At 32.9% G+C, this 23428-nt stretch overlaps 1 pseudogene; it reads right to left on the bottom strand.

Moving 5' to 3' along the window:
- Positions 1-22750, bottom strand: part of LOC100617096 (U6 snRNA-associated Sm-like protein LSm6) — a 131065-nt pseudogene extending 108315 nt beyond the window's left edge.
- Positions 22751-23428: the final 678 nt, after the last annotated feature.

Here is a 23428-nt window from a genome sequence, read left to right on the forward strand (position 1 = left end):
TGCATCCAGGACCTCTTCCTGGGCCCTGTCCTGCCAAACTACCAAAAATCATTACCTCTATTATCATCAAAAGGGTGGTAGTAGATAAGTACAGGTGTGTCTATATTAGGGACTGGGGTCATTAGACACATAGGTAAGTGTTAAGTTAGCTCAAATCTGTGAAGACTCTCAGCAAGAAGACATTTAGATCTGGGGGAGATTTAGGTAGTTGTTATTAACATAGAATCATCCAAATTCCCTTTTCACCTTCCTTGTCATAATAAACCGAACATCTATCCCCATTATATAGTGGTCTGTGTTTGTTATCTCAGGACAGGCTCTGCCTGGACTGAGTCTGTTAGCTTATCAATTCACTGACTCTGTTGGCCTTCCCAAATCAGTTATATCTTCTGAAACTGCCCTATCTGAACCATGTAATCCCATCCCCAACCATTACACCACTCAAAAGAAAGTAAAAGCTAGCAGTGTAGACCCTTACTATCATAAGGATCCTGAACGATAATGCCTTAAAACACAGGCTGTGAAATAACAGGTGTTTCTGCCATATGAATGTGTATGTACATGGAGTTTCATATCCTGGCTCATAGGATCTTCCTTAAAAAATTCTCTTTTGTTCTTTAAGTGGACTAAAATGACTGCAGTCAATACACAGTATGTGTGATAGTGGTTGATCACACCTCAGAAAGCTCTCCTACAGATTAGGCACAAATAGTCCTTTGGACATTTGAGGATGAAGATGTTTTTAAATTTTAAGCTACAATTTTCTTTCGATCTTCAATTCTACTTTGCTTATAGAGTTCAGCACCTTCTTTGATGAAGGCATGCTATCCAGGATGGTCCTGTGCAAGTGCCTTTCATATCTCCTAATCAATACTAAAGTGATTCATAGAGCTCTAGAGAGTGTTCTTGTATCAATTCCATTGACCTACATGTGAACAATTGCTTTATATGATTTCTCCCTAAAATAGTCTCTTAGACAAATATATGTTTGGCATTCAAACTATGTGGCCAGCCCATTGGAGTTGCTACTCTTTCAAAGAGTTTGAATGCTTGGGAGTTCAGCTTGAGAAAGAGCCTCAATGTCCAGTTCTTTAATTTGCCAAATGATCTTCAGAATATTCCTGGGACAATTCAAATGGCAGCAATTTAGTTTTTTTATGTGGTACTGTTAGAATGTTTAGATTTCACAGTTATACAATAAAGATGCCAGCAAAATGGCTCTGCCAACCTTCAGTTAGAAGTTTTTTTATGACCTCTTCTCTCCCACATTTTCCTTGGGTGTCTCTCAAACACTGAGGTAGCTCTGGCAATGTGTGTATCGACCTCATCATCTGTTTATATCCCTGGAAAATATACTGCCAAAGTAAATGAATTTATCCACAGCATTCCAATTTGCTCTATTTAATGTATCTGATGGTTCCACACATGTATGTTGTAGTGCTGTAGTGGTATAGAACCTATGAAGAAAGACTTGCAAGCAAGTGCAAAGAATGGAAACTTGAAGATCTGTAAACCAGAAAGATTCCAAAGAAGAATGTGGCCAGGAGGAGGCAGTTTGAGTAAGCTGGCACAAACTGTTTTACTCATCTCCTTTCTTCCTTGGACCCTGAGGAAGGAGCTATCAGAGATATTTACTCTACCTTTCTGGCTATTGGCTTCTCCTTTAAAGATTTGTGGCACAGCTCTGAAGATCTTTTCAAGTTACTAACAATATCCCTTAAAGACTATTCAACCTTACTTTCTCATATTGAATTTATAATAGATTAGGGAAACCAAAAAATTCCCTCTCTCCTATCCCCACTCCTTTACCATTCTTCCTTAAAAATAAATCCCTGTTTTCAGTATTATAGAATAAGATTAGTCTGTTAGAAGCTGCTGTCAACTTACCAACTCTAAATCACTGTTGAAACCAACAGAAGGAAACAGGAAGTGGGTGGGGGGAGGAGAATTGAGAATTCAGTCTCTCTTTGACTTTATTTCTTAGAGTCCTTGTTCAAGCTTTTCTCTTTACCTTAAATACCTTAGTAACTGAGCTTTCAACACAAACTTCAGTTTTTTTGTGCTCATTGTTAGGCCAAAATTGACATAAGTGGCAGAGAATCTCTCCCATTTATCTCCAATTTAAAACAATTCCCTCATTCTGAGAATGGGCAGAGATAAAAAATAGTAAATTGTACTGATCACCAAATCTCATCTGATTCTTCTAAAGATTCAGAAGATCTTAAGCAGCATGTTTTAAAGTAGTAACCTGATGAAGTGATAACTATATTAGACTATGATTATACTTGTCAGGAGGTTTAGATTTTAATCCCAGTTCAAATATTTTCTAGCTATGTGACGATGGCTTTTCACCATAACTCTGTATTTAGTTTTCCTCATTTACAAAATGAAGTTGATAATATCCACACATGTTTCTTAAAATTGTAGCATAATTAGATATATATGAATCTGTGATTCCTTCAGCATGGAAAACTTCCATCTCTAATACAGCCTACAATCCATCCAAAACTTAATAAATAAATCCTAGGTGTGGTCATTTGAGAAGCTAAAGGTTAAATGTTTTGCACAAGATCATGAAGTCATTTAAACTATTAAAGTCTTTTAAGACAAATCTATAACACAGGATCTCAATGAAATTCTGTCTCTTAGGGATCTAGAACATGAAAACTGACTGAGTAAAATTCCATATTTTTGAAAATTAAAAACAATATTGAATCTTTAGGATTGAATTGAATCAGAGAATTAAGTGCATATCTTGGTTGTGCTACTTATTAATTGTGTTACTTTGAAATTTTTGTTTCATGCCTCTGGGCTCACTTTCTCAAGGATATCTTTAGGACTAGACAGCTTCTAATGTCTCTTTGAGCTCAAAATGTATGATACTACTTAATTTTTCTCAATTAAAATAGAAATCAAAGCTTTAATATTCTACATTATTCCTCAACTAGATTCTTTTGAATGAAATAAATGGTTTAAAGTTGGACTCAGCAGAATAAAATCTGACCCATCACCTGTGAGCTTTAAGGTTCATGAGCTAAGAATGCATTTTACATTAACAAAAATCTTATTACAAATGTAAAATCTTATTAGAAATGTAAAAACCATTCTTAAGTTATACACCATACAAAAAAGAGACAGACTTTTTGAAAAACCATTCTTTCCAAGAAAATCAATGCTAAACACCATTTGGCTATTGGCTCTAACAGCTTCATAAGAATTCTCTATAATTTAGGTAAGCAGACACTGGTAGTGCATACAAGTCTTGGTCAAGAGAGTCTCCTCCCAACTTGGGTAAGCATATGCATAACTTCCTTCTTTGGGTATATCTGTGTTGCTTCGCAAACCTCAAATGGGAGAATTAAGTAAGACATACTCCAAAAATAATAACAATACTTAAAAACCAAAACATAAAAAAGATTAAAAGAGCAATCATCTAAGGAAACAAAGACCTTGAAATATGAATTAAGTCATCCATTGAAAAAAAAAATCAATCAATTGAAGCCTTGAGGTAACTTACATCTCTAATATACTCCACATAAAGGGTATCACTGTGTCACTGACATTTCTTTTCCTTAAGGAATTGTTCTGGTATTTTGATTTATGTGCTTTCCCTAATATTTTCTAGTGCAGTAATAGTTGTGCTCTTATAAATAAATTTACTGCCTCAGCAGTAATTTCTTCACAAAGAATTAAGGAAAAAAATCTTTTCCTAAGATACATTGTATCTTCTTCCTAAATTACAATTTTGTGTCATAAAGAACAAGATAAATGCAGTGATTATTTTTCCTATAAGGTGCTCAGCATTTGAAGCCTTCAAAATCCTGGACTCTTTCTATATTTTCAGGCTTCTTATACTTGACTCTCCTCCACTTACTCTAGGAGCCCGATAACACTAGCTTCCTTGCTATTCTTTCTGTGGATCATTCCCAGCTTTTCAAATTAGCTTTCCTCCAGATCTGGAATATTCTCTCTTTTCCCATCAAATTTCTGCTTCCCTTGTTCCTTCAAGATTGACTGTCTCTTCAAGAGGTCTTTATCTTGTGTCTATTCTCACCCTCCAATGCTAAGAATTCTTCCTCTGAGATTACTTTCTACTTGCATATTGTGTCCTATTGGACTCCTTGAGGGTAATGACATTGATTGGGCCTTCTATATATCTCTAAATGATTAAGATAATGACTGACACATGATAATAACTTAACAGATGCTAGTTGACTGACTCAATTCAATTCTCAATTCAAGACTATCCATTGCTTTGGGTCATTAAAGGAATGAAGAAAGGAAGGAAGGAAGGGGAGGTAATAAGGGATTGAGGTAAGGTAGTGAGTAAGGAAGAGTGAAGGAAGCATGATTGAATCAATTTATACATTTTATGTATATTATCTGTATTGAAATGAGTCTGGCAAGAAAATGTGGGGAAACATTTAACTCATTTTAAAGAGAATATTGTTTTCAAGTATCTTAACATTTAAACAATTAGTGTTACACATTATTAAAATAATTTTAGATGGGATATGACTTAATATTTAATTAGCAAATACTGAAACAATCAAAATTGTAACATTTCATAGTTTTTACTTCTTCACCCTAATTATTTTAAATCTGTAAGACATTTTTATATTTTAATCACTATTGTCAATCAGTATATCAATATGTATACAAAGTAATATTTGTATGAATTAAGAGCTGTTAAAATATAAAGAGGCAGTATTTTTAAATATTATATTTAGATTCCATTATTTGCAAAATAAAATGCCTAAAAATAAAGATATTGTGTAAACAGTGTCAAGGGCAATAATAGCCTATTTCCTGGAGGACCTAAGTGCCCCCTGGAATATATCCTTCACAGAACAATCTGTTATGTTGGTCCTAGCTTCCTCTCTATTTTAACATCTATTAAAGTATAGTGTAATTAATGGAAAGATTCTTAAAATTTTTGTGTCCTGGACCCTTTGGTAGTTGGGAAATAACCAAGTATTCCTTCTTAGGGTGTCTTTAAATGCAAGAATAAAATATGTAAAATTTCAAAAGACACTAATGGTATTAGTTTGTAATATTATGATAAACATTAAAATAACAATTTATTTTCACCCCATTCAGGTTCATTTACTCACTGAAATTAGGTCATGAATTCTGTGGGGAACCATAAAAGCCAAACAAATAGCACTTGAATTAAAGTTCAAAGAAGGGTTAAGTGATTTACCCAGTGTCCACTTATAAACTATGTGTCAGAGACAGGATGAATAAATACATAGGGGGAAAGGGAAAAACTATTGTTGTATATTCAGAAAAGGATTTATATTGATAGAAAAGAGGGAGGGTATATATTCTCTCTTTGTAGGGTTATATCTTATAGAGGAGACTAAATTTGAGGAAAATGGATATCAGAATTATCTTAGTGTTTGTCAAGAACATCCAGATAACATCTTCATCTGAACAACTATATTGAAGTTTGTTTTTTTTTTTTGGGGGGGGGATTATTAGAAAAGCCAAATAAAGAAAGCACAATGAATTTATATAACCAGGAAATTCATATCTCTGGAAATCAAGAATTTTTTTAAACTAGTGAAAATCTGTCTTTCTTAAACTACATTTAATTTTTTTTTTAATTTGGGACTATCACCCTCCAAATCCAGAAGTGACATATTTTTACCCCAATCCTATATAATACAAAGTTAGATCAAATATTGATTAGTTGCTGTCATATTCAGAAGTTGCTAAAGATGCCATGCAATATATTTGGAATTTTCTTTTGACTGTGGCTGTTTTACATGTCATCTACCTCACTGGAGCTTGATCAGTCCTCTGTAAAGTAAGCAATTTCACCTGTCAGCTTTCCTTCTAGAGTCAATGACAAGAAATTCATCAAAAGTGGAGGCTCCTTATGCTTTGTTCATTTTTCATGTCATTCTTAGCCCACCATCAGTACTCTAAATGTTTTGTTTACTCTACAGCTCAGTGAAAGAAAGAAATGAAAGCTTTTTTAGTTGCCATGTTCGTGCAAAATAGTGCTAAGAATGTGAATGTGAAATTCAAAGGTTTTGAATATTTTGGAGGAAGGGAAAGACAAAGGTCTTGACAAGAATCAATCATCCTCTAATGCCAGTGAATATTTGTTTATGTCCATCAGTGCTTTAAACACACCCACACACATACATATACATACTATACATATACTAAAACATACAACTTATATAGATATTGATATACTATTTATATAACACTTTATAATTCCCTCTAAAACAAAATGGGTTTTTAAAAAGTACAAGTATTATTATCCCTATTTTATAGCTGAGAAAAGTGGGGTTCATTGAGGTCAAGTAGTATCTCTAAAATCCATAAAGTTTAATTATATCTGTGAAAAATATTTTCCATTTCATTCCCAGCACAGTGTCTGGCTTGTACTTGGTAACTGATACATGCTTGATAATTTAAATGATTAGATAAATAGCATATATACTTCTTTAAGGACCTTTTTTGGATTTTTAATTTATATTGTTGATGTTCTTATCTTTGACCATTTCTATTAGTATATCCTTTCTACCTGTCCTGATTTACATTCAGCAAGGAAAAGATCAACTGCAATCAGTTGCATTACAAAAAGCCATTAGAACCACCACTAACTTAAGTTTATGATGTGTGAGATGACAGAAATTAGGATAAGCATGCTATAATCATCATTGTTACTCCTCCTGACCCCACTCCTGCATTGTCTGAGGAACAAGGAAAGGTCTTTCAGAATGTGCTAATACCTAAAGTAGTTATTAAGTTTTTATATCCTAGATTTCAAAGGACAGAGAGAATTGCATCTGGAGCAGAAGCATAGCCAGTATATGTTAATGGTAGTACTTAAAGCCTTCCTAGTGCCTAGGATAGTTCTTTAACCAGTATGCATCACTGCCCCTAAAGACCTGGGAACAGAAAAACAAAAATTCCATTACCTACATTCAAAGAGCTTAACTTCCACTGAATGTAGGAGCTGTTGGGAAGAGAAACTGTATACCACATTATTCACATAAGTAAATAAAAATATGTGTAGTAAGTGGATTACTGAACACCTCTTATCATGCCTCCAACCCCCGAAAAGTAAGTTGTATTTAAAGAAATCCTATTTTATAAGGTAACACTAATACTACTATTAATACTAACCAGAAAGAAAAAAAAGTTTAAAGGAAATACAATTAATTAAATAATGAAGTGAAGATGTAATAGACTGCTTTATCTATTAATCTGAGACACATGCTACTTCGATCACCAAATAAACACACAAATATATTTATTACATTGGTTAATATTCAATTCCTATTATGGGTGTTGAATATATAGAATAATTCAAAATTCAAATATGGTATTTTTAAATATATAACTATGAATGTGTTGGTTGACATTTAGAACTTTGTAGTTCTCTCTGTAGAGACTTTGGGGAACAAAGACAAATACTGGAAAATTCAGTACACTCCTCTAACCCATAGATGTAAGGATTTAGAAGACTTATATGAAAGATTAATGAGATAAAAGCAAGTCTTATAACCTTTTTGTTTTGTCTCCCACCCAATATGGTTTGACTTGGATTTATGTATTCTGCTGCCAGGATTATATATAATCTGGTATTACACATATCTTCATAATGTAACATCAGATGTCAAAATTAAAAAAAAATCAGCCTCTAACTTAGTTCTCATTTTTATTAATATATGGAAAGAGATTGTACTTGCATGCCCAAACCCAACTCAAGTAGAAAATGGCTTTGATAATCAGAATTTTTAAAAACTGGGAAAGGTGAACATCAGGAAAAGAGAAGGAAAAACTTAAAATATAATGTTAAAACACAGGGGGAAATGTCAGGTACAAAACATGTTTAGTTTAATACAGATTTTTATACAAAACATGTTTAGTTTAATACAGATTTTTATATAAAGTTCTATTTTCCCATAATCTTTCTGGCTTGCTTCCAATGGATACAATGTTTTCTTGAATGCAATTTCAGTGCAAATTGTGTCAAATTCCTATAGCAACAATCACCATAGCAACAAGACACTTGGAGAAAACAAAAGGATCAACAGATTTACAGCTAGAAAGCACCTAAGAGATTATCTAATCCAACCCTCATAATTTAAAAGTAACAAAACCAAGGCCTAAAATTTCAGTTAGTACAGTTCGTTATTAGCCTTTGCTCTCCTCATCATTACTTCCCACCATTTAACATGATAGCTCTTCTCTGGATCCATGCTTCTCCACTCTTTTGGGAATCACTTGCCCTCCATTGCTATGCCTAGAACTCTAACTTTTCTTCTAAAGAGGCTCAGGAGACTTTCCAATGACTTGGTCAAGTAGTAAATGGCAGAGTGTTTCTATAGTTGTTTTTTTTAATAACTCTTGACTCTAGAAAAGCAAAATTATACATTATTAGAAAGAAAAAAACAACAACAGTAGAATGATGAATATTCTGATATTTCTGGAAAACCAGTAAGCTTTTAAATTTCATTATCATTTTAAGCTATTGTTTTTCTAGCTATATGAAAAATAATATTCATAGTTATTGAAGATATCGATTTATACCAAATGATTAGATATTTGCAAAGGAAAATAATTTTATTATTCTTAAGGAATTTAATTTCCCCTATTTTGGATTGAATGAGAAAGCAATGGTTGAATTAGAAATGTTAAAAGTCAACACAGAGAACATAGAAGTGAATGAACAGTAATGGATCAATCCAAAATGAATAGGACAAAAAAAAATATTCCACAATGGATTTAAACTCAGGGGAAAATAAATGCATTTCCAATTCTTAGAAAATATTTTTTCTTTGTTAGATATAAGAATCTTAATATTCATAAAACAGATAATACTTCTAAAATATTTTTCCCTCAAAAGCAGAAAAATGGGAAGGGAGAAAGCCAGGAATGAAGGTAGAGCAAAAGGGAGGAAAGAAAAGAAAAAAAAAGAAGAAATGAAGGTAGAGTGAAGGAAGGATGAAAGAAGGAAAGAAAGAAGGAAGGAGAGAAGAGAGAGAGGAAAGGAAGGAGAATAAAAGAGGAGGATTTTGAAAATTAGTTTGTCTATATTACTCTTATTCACTATATAATTACTCCACTTTACATTTTGCTAGGGCTATGTAAACCTACCTTAAGTGTCTCCAGTGTTTCTATTATGGAATATGGAATTATTTTACATATGGAATATGGATATGGCATATGGAATAATTTTACACAATTAGAGGGAAAGCCTTTCCCTTGCTTTCATAATTACATATTTACATGCAAATTTTTTTTTTCTGAATGGCAGTGATATTTTCTGTGAATGGATAACATTTTTTACTGTGTGGATGTAAAAGAGCATTTAGAAAGAAATAATATTAAGCCTGGGATAACAGATAGTGGAAGAAAATAGGACTTGAATATCATTCTTACTACATTAGATAAATAACCCAAGCTCCAAATTGGTGACTGGAGTCAATAGTATGTTTTTATTTTTACTTTTTTAGCTTTTTTTTTCTTTTTAAATTCAAATATATTTAATTTTCTCAATTCCATACAATAATAATTTTCAGCATGTTTTCTGAAATGATAAATTCCATATTGTCTCCTTCTGTCCCTATTCTCCCCCACCTCTCAGAGATGGTAATTCATTTGATATGGATTATTCATGTATTATCATGCAAATAATTCTTCCATATTGGTCATTGTTTTAAGAGAATACACATATAAAACCAAAACACAAAAATAAAACTGTAAATAAACTAATATGAAAGATACCCTGCTTTGATCTTACTCTAACACTTCTTTCCCTGCAGGTGGATATCATTCTTTGTCATAAGTCCTTCAGAATTGTCACAGATCATTGTATTGTTGCAAGAGCTAAGTCTTCCGCAGCTTATGTTAGTAAAATATTGCTGTTACTGTGTAAAATGTTCACCTGGTTCTGCTTATTTATATCTGCATCAGTTCAGGCAAGTCTTTCCACTTTCAGAAATTATCCTGCTATTCATTTCCTATAACAACCACTATAATATTTCATCACCAAGATATACCACAATTTGTTTAGCCATTCCGCAGTTGAGGAACATTCCCTCAATTTCCAGTTCTTTGCCACCACCAAAAGAGATGTTATAGATATTTTCATACAAGGTGGTCCTTTCTGTATTTTATTTCTTCTTTTGTTAATCTGGGCCACTTATGTTTTGTAAACATTCATCCATTCCACCTCAATTGTCAGATTTATTGGCATATTATTGGCCAAAATGGCTTCTAATGATTGCTTTAAATTAGTCTTCATTGGTCTTAAATTCACCTTTTTATATGCTGTTCATTTGTTTATCCTCCCTCTTTCCCTTTTTAAATCAAACTAAAGCATGCTCTATTTTATTCTTATTTTTCTTTACAAAACCATCTCCTAGTCTTATTTATTAGTTCAATGGTTCTCTTACTTTCAATTTTATTAATTACTCTTTTGATTTTTACAGTTTTCAATTTATTATTTAACTGGGAATTTTAAATTTATTCTTTTACTAGTTACTTTAGTTATATTAGTTATATTATATATTATATTATTATAATCAGGGACCAGCACTGCTCCCCATTTAAATTAACTTGTCTGTGTCTCTTTATTTATCACCCATTTTCTCAGACTCCTTTCTCCTTCTCAAGCCCAAACCCACTAAGGAAATACTTTATGTAACAGCTGCTGGTCGGACTATTATACTCACTCTGGGCTTTTGCAGGCCAGGCATACTGTGAACTGCCTTGTCCTGTGCCTTGTAACATTACTTTCAACTTGCTTTGGGGCTCTGAGCCACATTCTGGGCTTACATAGGTCAGAGAGCTGTGGACTGCCTTGAACTGGGGTTCATGTCTTCACTGTAAGATTTGGTGAGGACTTTGGGACTCCATTTGGGGTTCCACCAACTAAGCACCTTGCTAACTGTCTTGTGCTGGGGCCTGGGGCCTCAATTTGGGCTTTAGTAGGGCCTCAGTGCTTCCTTCTGGGACTGTGTTAGACTTGCATACAATCAAGTACTCTGTGCTAGGGCTTTCCGCCTCACTTCAAACTTGGGATGGGTTTTGGATATTTAAGTGGTATGTGGGGTGGTTCCATTGCTATTGGCTTAGGCAGGATCTCAAGATCTTGAAGATGCCTTACAACCAGATTCAAAATCTGGTAGTGTAGGTATGGGGTAGGGGTGGGGTACTTGCTATTGACCTGTGTACTGGTACTCATTGGTGCAACTTTGTTCTCCCCTTTTACCCCAGTAAACTAGACTCTGTTTGACTATATATTCAAGTTGTTTTCTTTACGAAAGTTGCTTTGTTCCTTCCCTTTGTTGATTGTGTTACTCCAGTATTTGTTTTGAGGTATTAAATTTGGTTGTAGAGGATTTAAATGGTTCAAGCTTTCTCTGCTTCTACTCTACCACATTGGCTCCATCTTGTTCTATTTTCAAGTAGGATATTTTGAATATACATTGACATAGAGTTATACCTTGTTTAATGTGATCAGAACTGAACTCGAAACATCTGTTTTCATTTTGTTTTCCAGCTTTTTTCAGTTTTTTTTTTAAGAAGGAGAAGTCAGTCTACTTTTGTAAGTTCTTTTCCATATCTACCTGCAGTGGAGATATGGTATGCTTCAAAAAACATAGCAGAGGATGAAACAAATAAACTCTGTGACAACAAAATGAAGCATATAATTATAGTAATAGTAGAAGATTATAAACAGGAAATGATAGTCAAATAAGGCTAATGTCTTTCTTAAAGTTTACTTTTATATAAAAGTCATCCATTAAGGTTTTTTTGCAGTCAAAACTTTCATATTGTTTACAAAGTGAGCTTAAATTAATAGAGGAAATTTACCAAGAATTATGCTTTCATTAATGTTATATTTTAAAGTATTCACTTGGCATTTTAATGTGCAAACACTTAAACACTTCCCTATTTCATTGTGTGTTTAAAATTTTCTACTTGAGGTCATTGCCTAGGTTTTCTACAAAAAGATAATTGAAACTTTAAATCAAACAATTTCAGAGAAGGAATTTTCTGTAATGGTTGGCAGCACTTAATTCAAAACGCTTTTCCCTTTGATAATGAAGGTAATAGATTAATCTAAAATATTATCAAGGGAGCAATTTAGTTTCCCAACTCTTTTGCATTGTTACACTTCTTAATAACTGACAAGTATCTTTTTCATGGATAAATTAACTTTGGTAAAATAGTAATATTTAGAAAGATTAAAGGTGTAGAATGTAAATTAAAATGTGGGTTAAATATGTTCAATGGAAATACAGTCAAATCTAAAATTCCAAGGATATAATTTTTGGAAGGTTAATCCCGATCTGTTGGTAATGACTCATCAGGAGAAAATATCAACATCAATAATATTATTTACAGTCAATTGTGAAAGAGAAATCAACCAGTTTTTAGGTTCTTCAGTTTAGGCACATATGTATCTTATAATTTCGTGGATAGCTTTTTAGTGGTCATGTTGCTCATATTCCACATTTTGCAAATAAGAGAATTGAATTCCAAAAATTATATATTTTCTCAAAGCCACACAGTCAATGGTCTTGTCAGGATTATAAGAGGTTTTCAGTTTCCTTGCTTATAAAATGTGCTGAATAAGCTAGATGGTTTCTGAGTGTTTTTCAGGTCTAGATGCATGATCACATGTCCCTCAAAATCCTTGGCCAGTACTTTTTCACTGAATCACACTAACTCTAAACTTCAGTGGCATACTTAAAACCTTTGTTAGAAGACACTTTGCTCTTCTCCAAAATTCTGAATGTACCTTTCCTTAAATGGCTTAATACTTTATCTGGATATTAATCCATTATGATAATGTAATCAGATTTTCTCAACATTTATATAATATTCAGCTACCATTTACTAAGAGATGATGATATTAATATAGGTTTTAATGAATCTTTATAGAGGTTAATTCCCCACAATAACACTATAAGACATGTGCCGTTATCCTCAGTTTACAGATAAGGAAACAGAAATGATGAGGAAGATTAAGTGACTTGATGAGTCTTACTTAACAAATGTATATCTGAGACAGAATCCAAACTGAGGTCTGTGTGACTCCAAGTTCTGCTTTCTATCCACTCTACCACTTTTATGCCTAACATAATTCAAATTTTTTGGAAGTCTGAGTAGGGGGACAGAAATAAAAAAATAGATAAGTCCTCTAATCTTCCCTTTATTAAGATACAATTTAATGTGGGCCTATAATAAGTCAAATGTATACAAAGTAGAGAATGAGTCATAGGATACTATGCACAGTTAAATGAAGAAAGGATACGTTCTCTCAGGAAGGAATAGGAATGAATTAAAAGACAAGTTAGTAGTTGAGATAGGTTTTGAAAAAGAAACTGAATTTTTATAAGCAATAATGAAAAAAGGGTTTAAGAAAGGGATGTGGACAAGAATGGCATGTATATGGAAAGACCTCCAGGAATTGATGCAGAGTAAAAGGGGCAGAATCAGGAGAACCTTATATACAGAGACTTTTACAGTGTCACTATGGAATGTAATGGACTTCTCTACTAGCAGCAATGCAATGATCCAGGACAATTCTGAGGGACTTATGAGAAAGAACAACACCCACATTCAGAGGATGAACTGTGGGAATAGAAACACAGAAGAAAAACAACTGCTTGATCACATGGGTTGATTGGAACATCATTGGGGATATTGACATTAAAGGATCACGGTAGTGCAAATATTAATAATATGGAAATAGGTCTTGATCAATGACACATGTAAAACCAAGTGGAATTGCACAGTGGCTATGAAAGGGGGGTGGGAGGAAGGGAGAGAAAGAACATAAATCATGTAACCATGGAAATTTTTTCTTAATCAATTAAATGAAATTTAAAAAGAATGGCGTGTGTATAGAGTTTGGTGGCACAAGTGTTTATTTGTTGAAGGATAATAAATAAGAAGAGAAATAATGAGCCTAAGACAAGTTAAGTAGTTATATAGGGTCAGAGAATTGCAGATTATCTAGTCTAATCTTAATGTGTTACTAGAAAAATGAGATCCAGAAAAGTTATATGATTTATACAGGGATATGACCAGTAGATTCGATATAGTTTTCTCTAGTTTTAAATTACACTACCTACCAGATTAAAGAAATTTCACTTTATTCAGCAGGCAAAAGAGAACCAATGAAGAATTGAAAGAGAAATTATATAAATAAATGGATGAGTAGTTTTTTGTTTGTTTTGTTTTGTTTTGTTTTGTCTTGTTTTTGCACCAGCAGCATCTGAACTGAATTAGTAAGGGTAATGATTAGTGGGAAAATTATTGCAATGGTCCAGATTTATTGAGAGCCTATATAGGAATCTATTATTGGGAACATTGATTAGGAGATAAAGATTAGAGATAAGGAACATAATTGACAGAATAAAACAAACTGATTTGGTGAGGGGAGTAAGAAAAAAGGATAATGTAAATAGAAGATTATTGTTTTGAGCATAGTTAATTTGAGGTTTCCCAATTTTGATAGCACAGATTTTCAGACAATAAAATTTCACATTTAAAAAACACATATCTGAAACATGTTCATTGATTCAATGGGATATCAGTACCTTATTGAAAGTAGTGTATGTTTAATAATTTGGAGACATAAAAACTATAGTAAGACAGAGTCTCTGTTCTCATAGAACTTATTACCATTTATTTATTTTCTTTCTATCCTCACAGGATTACCTAAAACAGCATATTTATGATGACTATTTTAAAATTTTATTTTGCATAACATGTTTTCTCATTTCCTTTGACTATAGGAAAATCTTTTACTTTTTTAATTTAAAATTATTTGTGGGATAAGATCTTAGAGATTAAAAAATTAAAATAGTAAGCATATTAATTTCAATAAACACTGAATTAAAATTGTTTTAAGGGATTTTAGTTGCTGCCTTTTATTTTTGACAGAATTTCCACATTTATATATGAGGCTTTCAAAACAAATATAAATCCCAATTGGCAAACATCTAATTCAGTGGCATTTTGATATGTTGAAAAGATTACTCTTACCAGAAGGAATGACTCAAAGTTTTGGATGGAATACCAATAATTAGAATAATTGAATCCATTCAAATTTGACCAAATCTATGTTGCTATTGACTTAGGCACGCTCAAGAATGTTACTAAACCAGCTTGTATAGATAAACAAGTAATAATTTATGAATCCTCTTGGAATCTATTCATGGATTCCACAATTTTATAATGTTACTAATATATTTTAGATGATAGATAGACAGTCTGACAGACAGACAGATAGACAGATATATAAATAGATAGATAGATTGATGTTGAGTTCTTACTTTATGCATCAACAGTATTGTGGATCGCCATGGAATATCAAATAAGTGTCATGAAATTCTTGAGGTAGAAGGAAGGTAAAAGATGATTACTCATCTAACCTATTAATTTTACAAATGCAAAATCCTTAGTTCAAGAGAGATATAATTTATTTCTGTTGACTACCAGATCAATTAGTTTTGTTTTAATATATGTTGCATGACATATTCCATATTCTTAAGAATTTTATTTAAATGCCAGAAACTATACCTATACATACATACAAACATACAGACATATATCTATGTGTATTTAATGAGTAAATAACAAATGGAGAATGGTTAGAGGGGACAATGGGGCAGCAAGTTAACACTAAGTTTGATTCATTTTTGTTGTTTAGTGGCTTAAGTAGTGTTTGAAATTTTGTGACTTCACTTAACTGATAAACTCACAAAATTAAATTGAGTGATAAGGAATATTAAAATATTCTATTCTAATTCTATCATTTTGCAGATAAGAACATTGAGTTTTAGAGAGGATAAATGACTTACACAAGACAGTCGGGTTTTGAACCCGGTTAACTCACTCCAAAATCGAATCCTTTTTCACACCTTTCCATTCCCAAATGAATACTGTAATCAAGATTCATTGGAACTTATGAATTTCAAGTTACTTTATTTTTTTAATTATTTTTCTAGTTTACCTATAAATACAATTTTAATAATCTCTTACATTTCATGGTCAGTGTTATCTTTTTTTCTCCCATCCTTTCTTCCCAGATGGTAAATATTTTGATACAGACTATAGTTATATTATCACACTATATGCATTTCCATGTTTGTTTTACTGTGAAAGAAGACATAACTTATGGAAGGGGGAAAACTCATGAAGGAAATAACATGAAAAAAGGAATGTTCAGGCTGCATGAAGATTCTATCAGTTATTTTTATGATGGTAAATAGTTACTTTTGTCATGAATCTTTGTAACTGTCTTGGATTCTTTGCTGATGATGGTTAAATCATTCAGTTTTTCATAATAAATCATTGCTGTCATAGGGTACAAAATTCTCCTGGTTATGCTCACTTTACTTGGCATCACTTTATTAGAGTAATTCCAGGTTTGTGTGTGTGTGTGTGTGTGTGTGTGTGTGTGTGTGTGTGTGATTGTCCTAGTCATTATTTTTTTAATATTTAAATTATTTAATTAATTAATTTAGAATATTTTTCCATGGTTATATGATTTATGTTTTTTCCCTCCCTTACCTCCTTCTTCCTTCCAACAAGCAATTTCACTAGTTTTCACATGTATCATTGTTCAAAACCTATTTCCATATTATTACTATTTGCAATAGAGTGATCATTTATAGTCTACATCCCTATTCATGTTCCCATCGAACCATGTAATCAAGAAAATGTTTTTCTTCTGCAATTCTACTTCCATGGTTCTTTCTCTGAATGTGGATAACATTCTTTCTCATAAGTCCCTCAGAATTGTCCAGGATCATTAAATTGCTACTAGTAGAGAAGTCCATTACATTCAATTGTACCACAGTGTATCAGTCTCTGTACAATATTCTCCTGGTTCTACTCGTTTTGCTCACATCAATTCGTAGAGGTCATTCCAGTTCACATTGAATTCCTCCAGTTCATTTTTCCTTTCAGCGCAATAGTATCCCATCGCCATCAGATACTACAATTTATTCAGCCATTCCCCAATCAATGGATACCCTTTCATTTTCCAATTTTTTATCACAACAAAGAGTGCAGCTATAAACATTTTTGTACAAGTCTTTTTTCCTCATTATCTCTTTGGGATACAAACCCAGCAGTGGTATGACTGGATTAAAAGTACAGTCAGTCTTTTTAAGCCCTTTGAGCACAGTTCCAAATTGTCTTCCAGAAGGGTCAGATCAATTCACAACTCCACCAGCAATACATTAGTGTCCTAATTTTGCCACACCCCCTCCAAAATTTATTACTTTCCTTTGCTGTCATATTGGCCAATCTGTTAGGTGTGAGGTGGTGCTTTGGTGTTATTTTGATTTATATTTCTCTAATTATTAGAGATTTAGAACACTTTTTCATGTGCTTATTGATAGTTTTGATTTCTTTATCTGTAAACTGCCTATTCAAGTCCCTTGCCCATTTGTCAATTGGAGAATGGCTTGATTTTTTAATATAACTGATTTAGCTACTTATATATTTGAGACATTAAACCTATGTCAGAGATTTTTGTTATAAAGATTTTTTCTCAATTTGTTGCTTCCTTCTAATTTTGGTTGCATTGGTTTTGTTTGTATAAAACCTTTTAAATTTAATGTAATCAACATTATTTATTTTATATTTTGTTATATTTTCTCTCTCTTGCTTGGTCTTAAATTCTTTCCTTTCACATTCATCTGATAGGTATACTATTCTATGTTTACCTAATTTACTTATAGTTTCCTTCTTTATATTTAATTTAAATATATTTGTATTTAGGTCCCTCTTTATTATATTCACCTGTTTTGAATTTATCTTGGTGTAGGGTATGAGATGTTGATCTAAACTTAATCTCTCTTACTGTTTTCCAATTTTTCCAGCATTTTTTGTCAAATAGTGGGGTTTTGGCCCAGAAGCTGAGAGTAGTCATTATTTCTTATGGCACAACAGTATTTCATTATAGTCATATACCACAACTTGTTCAGCCAATTGATAGACATTCCTTTATTTTCCAGTTCTTTGCTATCACCAAAATAGTTGCTATGAATCTTTTTGTACAAGTAGTTATTCCCCTGCCCCCATATCTTTAATATCATTGGGATATAGATCTGGTAGCATTATTTTGGAGACAAAATATTTCAAGTTAATTTGATCAAAAGAAGGATTAGGTATTCCTGTGAGGACAAGTTTTATTGGATTGTGTAAACATAAAAAACCAAAAAACCTGAACTTATAAAAAATCATATAAAATATGATCCACTATAAGTGACAGGAAATACTCTTGAATAAAAAGGATAATATAATTTGGAAAATATAGATGTATTTGCCTGACTTTCAGGCAAATCTGAAACGGAAAAAAAATGTTTTATTAAATATTATTAAAGCATTTATACTCTTTCAACTACCACTGCTTAGGAGATAATAATGATGTTGCCTAATATTAACATAGTGGCTTACGTTAACTTAAAGAATTATATTACATAACATATGAAGAAAATCATATACTAAGTGTCATGCTGATATATCAAGTAGAATGAATAGTATAGATAAGACTGTATGTATAAACACTATATATACCTAAATTTTAAATGCACATATGTAAATATAGGTATATAAAAAGAAAATTGATATAATATATTATGGGTAATATTATATATACATATATTTTCCTTTTGTTATAAATTCATATCTGCCTCATTCAGTGCTTAATATATTGAACTTAATAGGATAAAATGTTAATTGCATATTTGAAAAAAACTTTTTTTGTACTTTTAGTCATGTTCTGCCAACTCAATAAGTTTTATATAACAGATATTTATTATAGCCTAACACAAATAAGAGAATGACAGCTTGCTTTGAATATAGTCTTATTTGTATTGATGGTCCAAAGTTCACCAATAAAATGACTATACAGTATCATGAAAGTAAAATCTACTTATTTTCCCTCAGGTATATTTTTTTCTATCTTCATGACCATTAATTTAATCATATATTTTTCAATATTTCAATTAAATCTCTTAAATATGATGTTTTATTAATTATTTATGTAATCATGTTTATTAAAATGTCAGTGACCTGTTTTGAAAAAATTTCCAAATTTCTGTGCAAAAAGATTGTAATTAACATCCATATAGGCATAAAAAAGTAAATATTAATCATGAAAATGACTTTCTCAAAATAAAGTATTTTTAAATCCTGAAAAAGTAATTTAATTTCATTGAATCATAGAATCTCTGACTTATGAAGAAATCTAGATGCTATTCCACACCCTTTTCACATGAAGGCAATTATCCTCTGTACAACAGCCATAAGAAATAAATAAACTGCATGAAATGATCCCTTAGTAATGAAGAAACTACTGCCAAAGGCAATTGTTTTTGGTTTGGACCTTCTTTAATCATTACTTACTTTTACCCTCTGTTGAGCATAAATTTGTTTCTCTCCAACTTTATTCCTTTTATTCTTGCCCCCAGGACCTAGGAGATAAGCCTATTGCCTCTGTTCCATTATAGTCATCAAATACTTAAAGATTAATCTTACTCGTTCTTTCATTTCCTACCCTACCCTGGACCCAACTCCAGCTCCACATCTTTTCTTTTCCAGGATAAACACTACTTAATAATTAAAATTTTTCCTTTCTGACTTATTTCAGCAATTCATAATGATATGTATAAATATCTTTTTTATTTTAAAATATTAAAATTTATTTTAAAATATCCCTTTGTTTAAATCTTGCCATCATCCTGCAATAGGTGTACCCAATTTCTTTGAAGACTCTGCCTTTCTTTGGATGTTGCTACTATAGCAATGAAGTAGATGTGCTATTTATCAAGCATCTCACTTCAATTATCTGGCCAACCATTCTTTTGAATGGTATCTTATAACCAAGTACTTCATAACTTCTTATGTATTATATGGCAGCCTGCACATGCTCAAAACACAAGTCCATTGCCCCTTCAGTGATAATCATTTTCAATTCTTTGGAGACTAGTGTTGCATGTTCCATTGCCATGCCATAACACCATTAGAATGCTGGCATTAAAAAACAGAGCTTTGATTCAGATAGATATTTGGGATAGTTAAAGGTGCCTTAAAATTTATCAAAGACAATTCAGCCTTCTACCTGCCTATATTTTAATCACAAGCTCAAATCCTTGTCCATTTTCAGAGTGCAGAAGTGATGCAAATATAGTGATGGGTGTGCCTCATCTATTGTCTTTTTAGCTTCATGTCATCAGCTGAACAACAGGTAACATTCATCCATTTAAGCATTAGTAAACCTTATTAATTAAGCATTTGATATGTGTCAGCAATTGTGCCAGGCTAGAACAGAGACAAGAAAAAGTCTGGTTTCTGCACTTGGATAATCAATATTCTAATGGGAACTTCTAGATGAAAATAACAATATACATATACAGTGAAAAATGGTAGCGAATAGAAATTAGAGAATGGGAAGTAGGAAAAACTTCCTACAGAAGGTGAGATTTGAGCTATTTTGAAGGAAGTTAGAGAAGCTAGGCATTGTTAGTAAAGAATTCATAGGAAGCTGCCAGTGCAAAGGAACAGGGCTGGCAAACATAGGGTCTTTTGTGATAAACAGCAAGTAGGCCAATGTAATGGATCATATATTGAAGCAATGGGAATACATTATAAGAAGGCTGGAAAAGTAAGAAGGGGCCAGCTTGTGGAAGGACTTTTCATGATGAACATGGGATTTTCTGCTCAATCTTAGAGCTAATGGGGGTACCAATAGAGTTTATGGAGTAAGGGACATATGTATAGTCACACTTACCTGGTAATCTAGGTGATTGACTGAATAGAGCTCTAGACCTGGAGTCAAGAAAATCTGAGTTTAAATGCCACCTCAGATGTTTCCTATTGTGTGAATCTGGGGAAGTCATTTCATTTTTATTTGTTGGTGTCTTTATGCATAAAATAGGGATAATAATAGAACTTATCTCCTAAGGTTGTAGTGAGGATGAAACATGATATTTATAAAATACTTAGTCTAGTTAACAACATACAGTAAGCACTGTTTATCTCTTATAACTACTTTTATTTTGCTTTAGGAAGTCACCAGCAGCAGAGTTGAGGATAGATGGAAAACAATGAGAAGATTTCCAAGTGAGAAATGTTAAGTGTTTATACAAGGATTATAAGTAGAAAGTGCACAAGAAATTATGTGATTATAAAAATGACAAATTATTTTAATGGTTTCAATATATGTGCTGAGTGAATCTGAGAAGTCAAAATTGACACCTAGGCTGATATTTTGAGAGGCTGGGAGATATGAGGATTTGGGGTAATTATAAACTGTATTTATAGAGTAATTAGTTTAAGGTTTACAAATGCTTCATATATATTGTAATATATATCTAATTTTATATTCAAAATAGTCAAATAATGTAGATGCTATTATTTTTCCTCATTTTATATGTGAGGAAATTAGGACTGGAAAAATTTATGTTACTTCATTATGGTCACACATGAAAAATACTTTTTTTTTTTCAGACTTTCTTCCAAAACAGCTCATTATTCAATTAACAATGATCCTGATAAGGGGAAAATACTGTTCTCTCAGCAATGTGGATCACTGTGACCACCTTGCTTTTTCATCTTTCCCTATGGGTTTTTGTTTGACTTTTAGTACCCGAGCTTGGTTTTACAGTTAACTTAAGACATTAGAATGGCAAAATGACACTTCATCTGAAGATATAACATATAAAAAAGTATGGGGGATATGGAGTTCTAAGCTTGAATGGGTTGCTTGTTGTTGAAGGCCATGCAGCAAATGAAGATTCAGGAATGGGAGTTGCTCAGAAATATATCTTTCCCCAAAAAAGCACTAAAGCTGCATAAAATATGTATCTTTCTTTATCCAGAGCAGGCAAAGAAAGATGTTTACTTTTAAACTACCATTCACATTAACCAATGATGTTTTCTAGGTAGCCCCTACGTGATGTCCAGAAATTGAAGTGCACTCCTCTCCATTTACTTCCCAGGCTCTTAACTTCCTGCCATTCCAGATCTTCATTTAGGTTTGACATCCCTAATACGTTTGTAGTTCCTAACCCCTTAACTATCAGCAGTACACTAGGAAGCACATACTCATATCTACTGAGAAGAAGATTTTCTTCAAAATTAGTCATAGCTACGTTCTGAAATGTTGATCATTCAGTTATGGTGGTTAAGGGCAGAAAGAGGATGCAAAGAGTTTGATGAAATGATAGCAATGGTACTTCTGTTCAAACCTTACCTATGGCACTCACTATCCAGTTCATTTTGGGTAGTTCATTAATTCCCATAGACCTCAGTTTCTTCACCTACAAGGTTAAAGTTCAGTTGCCTTTTGCTTCCTTCTAATTCTGTATCTGTGATCGATTTCTTGTTTTAGAGTGTTTTGCAAACTTTAAAGATCTATAATCATGTTCACCTTTGTTGTTGGTTTCAGTGCTATTTTCAGAAAGGTAGCACTGAGTAATGTAAAGAGATTTTGAAGTTAGGGAGACCTGGATTCAAGTCCTACCTCTGGCACATATTGGCTCTATAACCCTAAGTGAGTCACTTAATTTGTCAGTGTTCTTGACAACTTTTAAAGGATACAAATTACATACAGAGAAGGTACTGATCGGTACTGCTAGAAGAAGCTTCCTCACTCAAGAGTTTCCTATATTAATGAAATGACAAATCCAGACCTATTCCTCTTGTCATCATAGTCATCATCATCATCATCATCATCAATCATTTCGTAATTTACCCAATCACATATATAATCTCCTCATGTGATCAGAATGTAAATACCAGTTCCATGCACACCTATATCAAAGGTATACTATATAGTATCAAAGGTATACTATATAGTAGTCTCTCGGTAACCAAGAATGACAATTGTCTTTGTGCGTTTTCATCTATGATGTACCCTCATATGGCTTGAAGAGGGTGGGGATAGATGAGTGTGCACAAAAACGCTTGTGTGTGAAGGAGGTTTAAGTAGAAAAGTCGATGCACAGAGACAGTCCCACTCTCTCGGCGTTGGAAGCCTGGGTCCAGTGGCACGAAAAGTCATTACACCTGGAGACTTCCTCAGCTGCATTGGATGGCCATGTTGTCTTTTGTGCTCCAACACGCCCTAAGCACTCCACAGTGCCTTGCTGCATCGCCCTCTCAGCCGTTGAACCTTCTTATTGGTTTCTTCCATCTGTTCAGCCAAAGCAGTCTTCACATGCTGGGTGAGCAAAGCCCTGGTTCAGCAGGGGTCGACGAGCCGATGGCAACCCTCACAAGGTTTAGCTGGCCTGGCGAAGCCGTTGCCCGGGGTGTGGCCACTGCCGTATGCTAGCAGCTACTAGGAGCCACAAGTTAGAGCTGGGTGTCAGGTGAGGGTTAGAGGCTGGATAGCTGCCCTAGGAGGGCATGACAAGCC

Source organism: Monodelphis domestica, chromosome 3, assembly GCF_027887165.1.
Source record: "Monodelphis domestica isolate mMonDom1 chromosome 3, mMonDom1.pri, whole genome shotgun sequence".
Classification (NCBI taxonomy): domain Eukaryota; kingdom Metazoa; phylum Chordata; class Mammalia; order Didelphimorphia; family Didelphidae; genus Monodelphis; species Monodelphis domestica.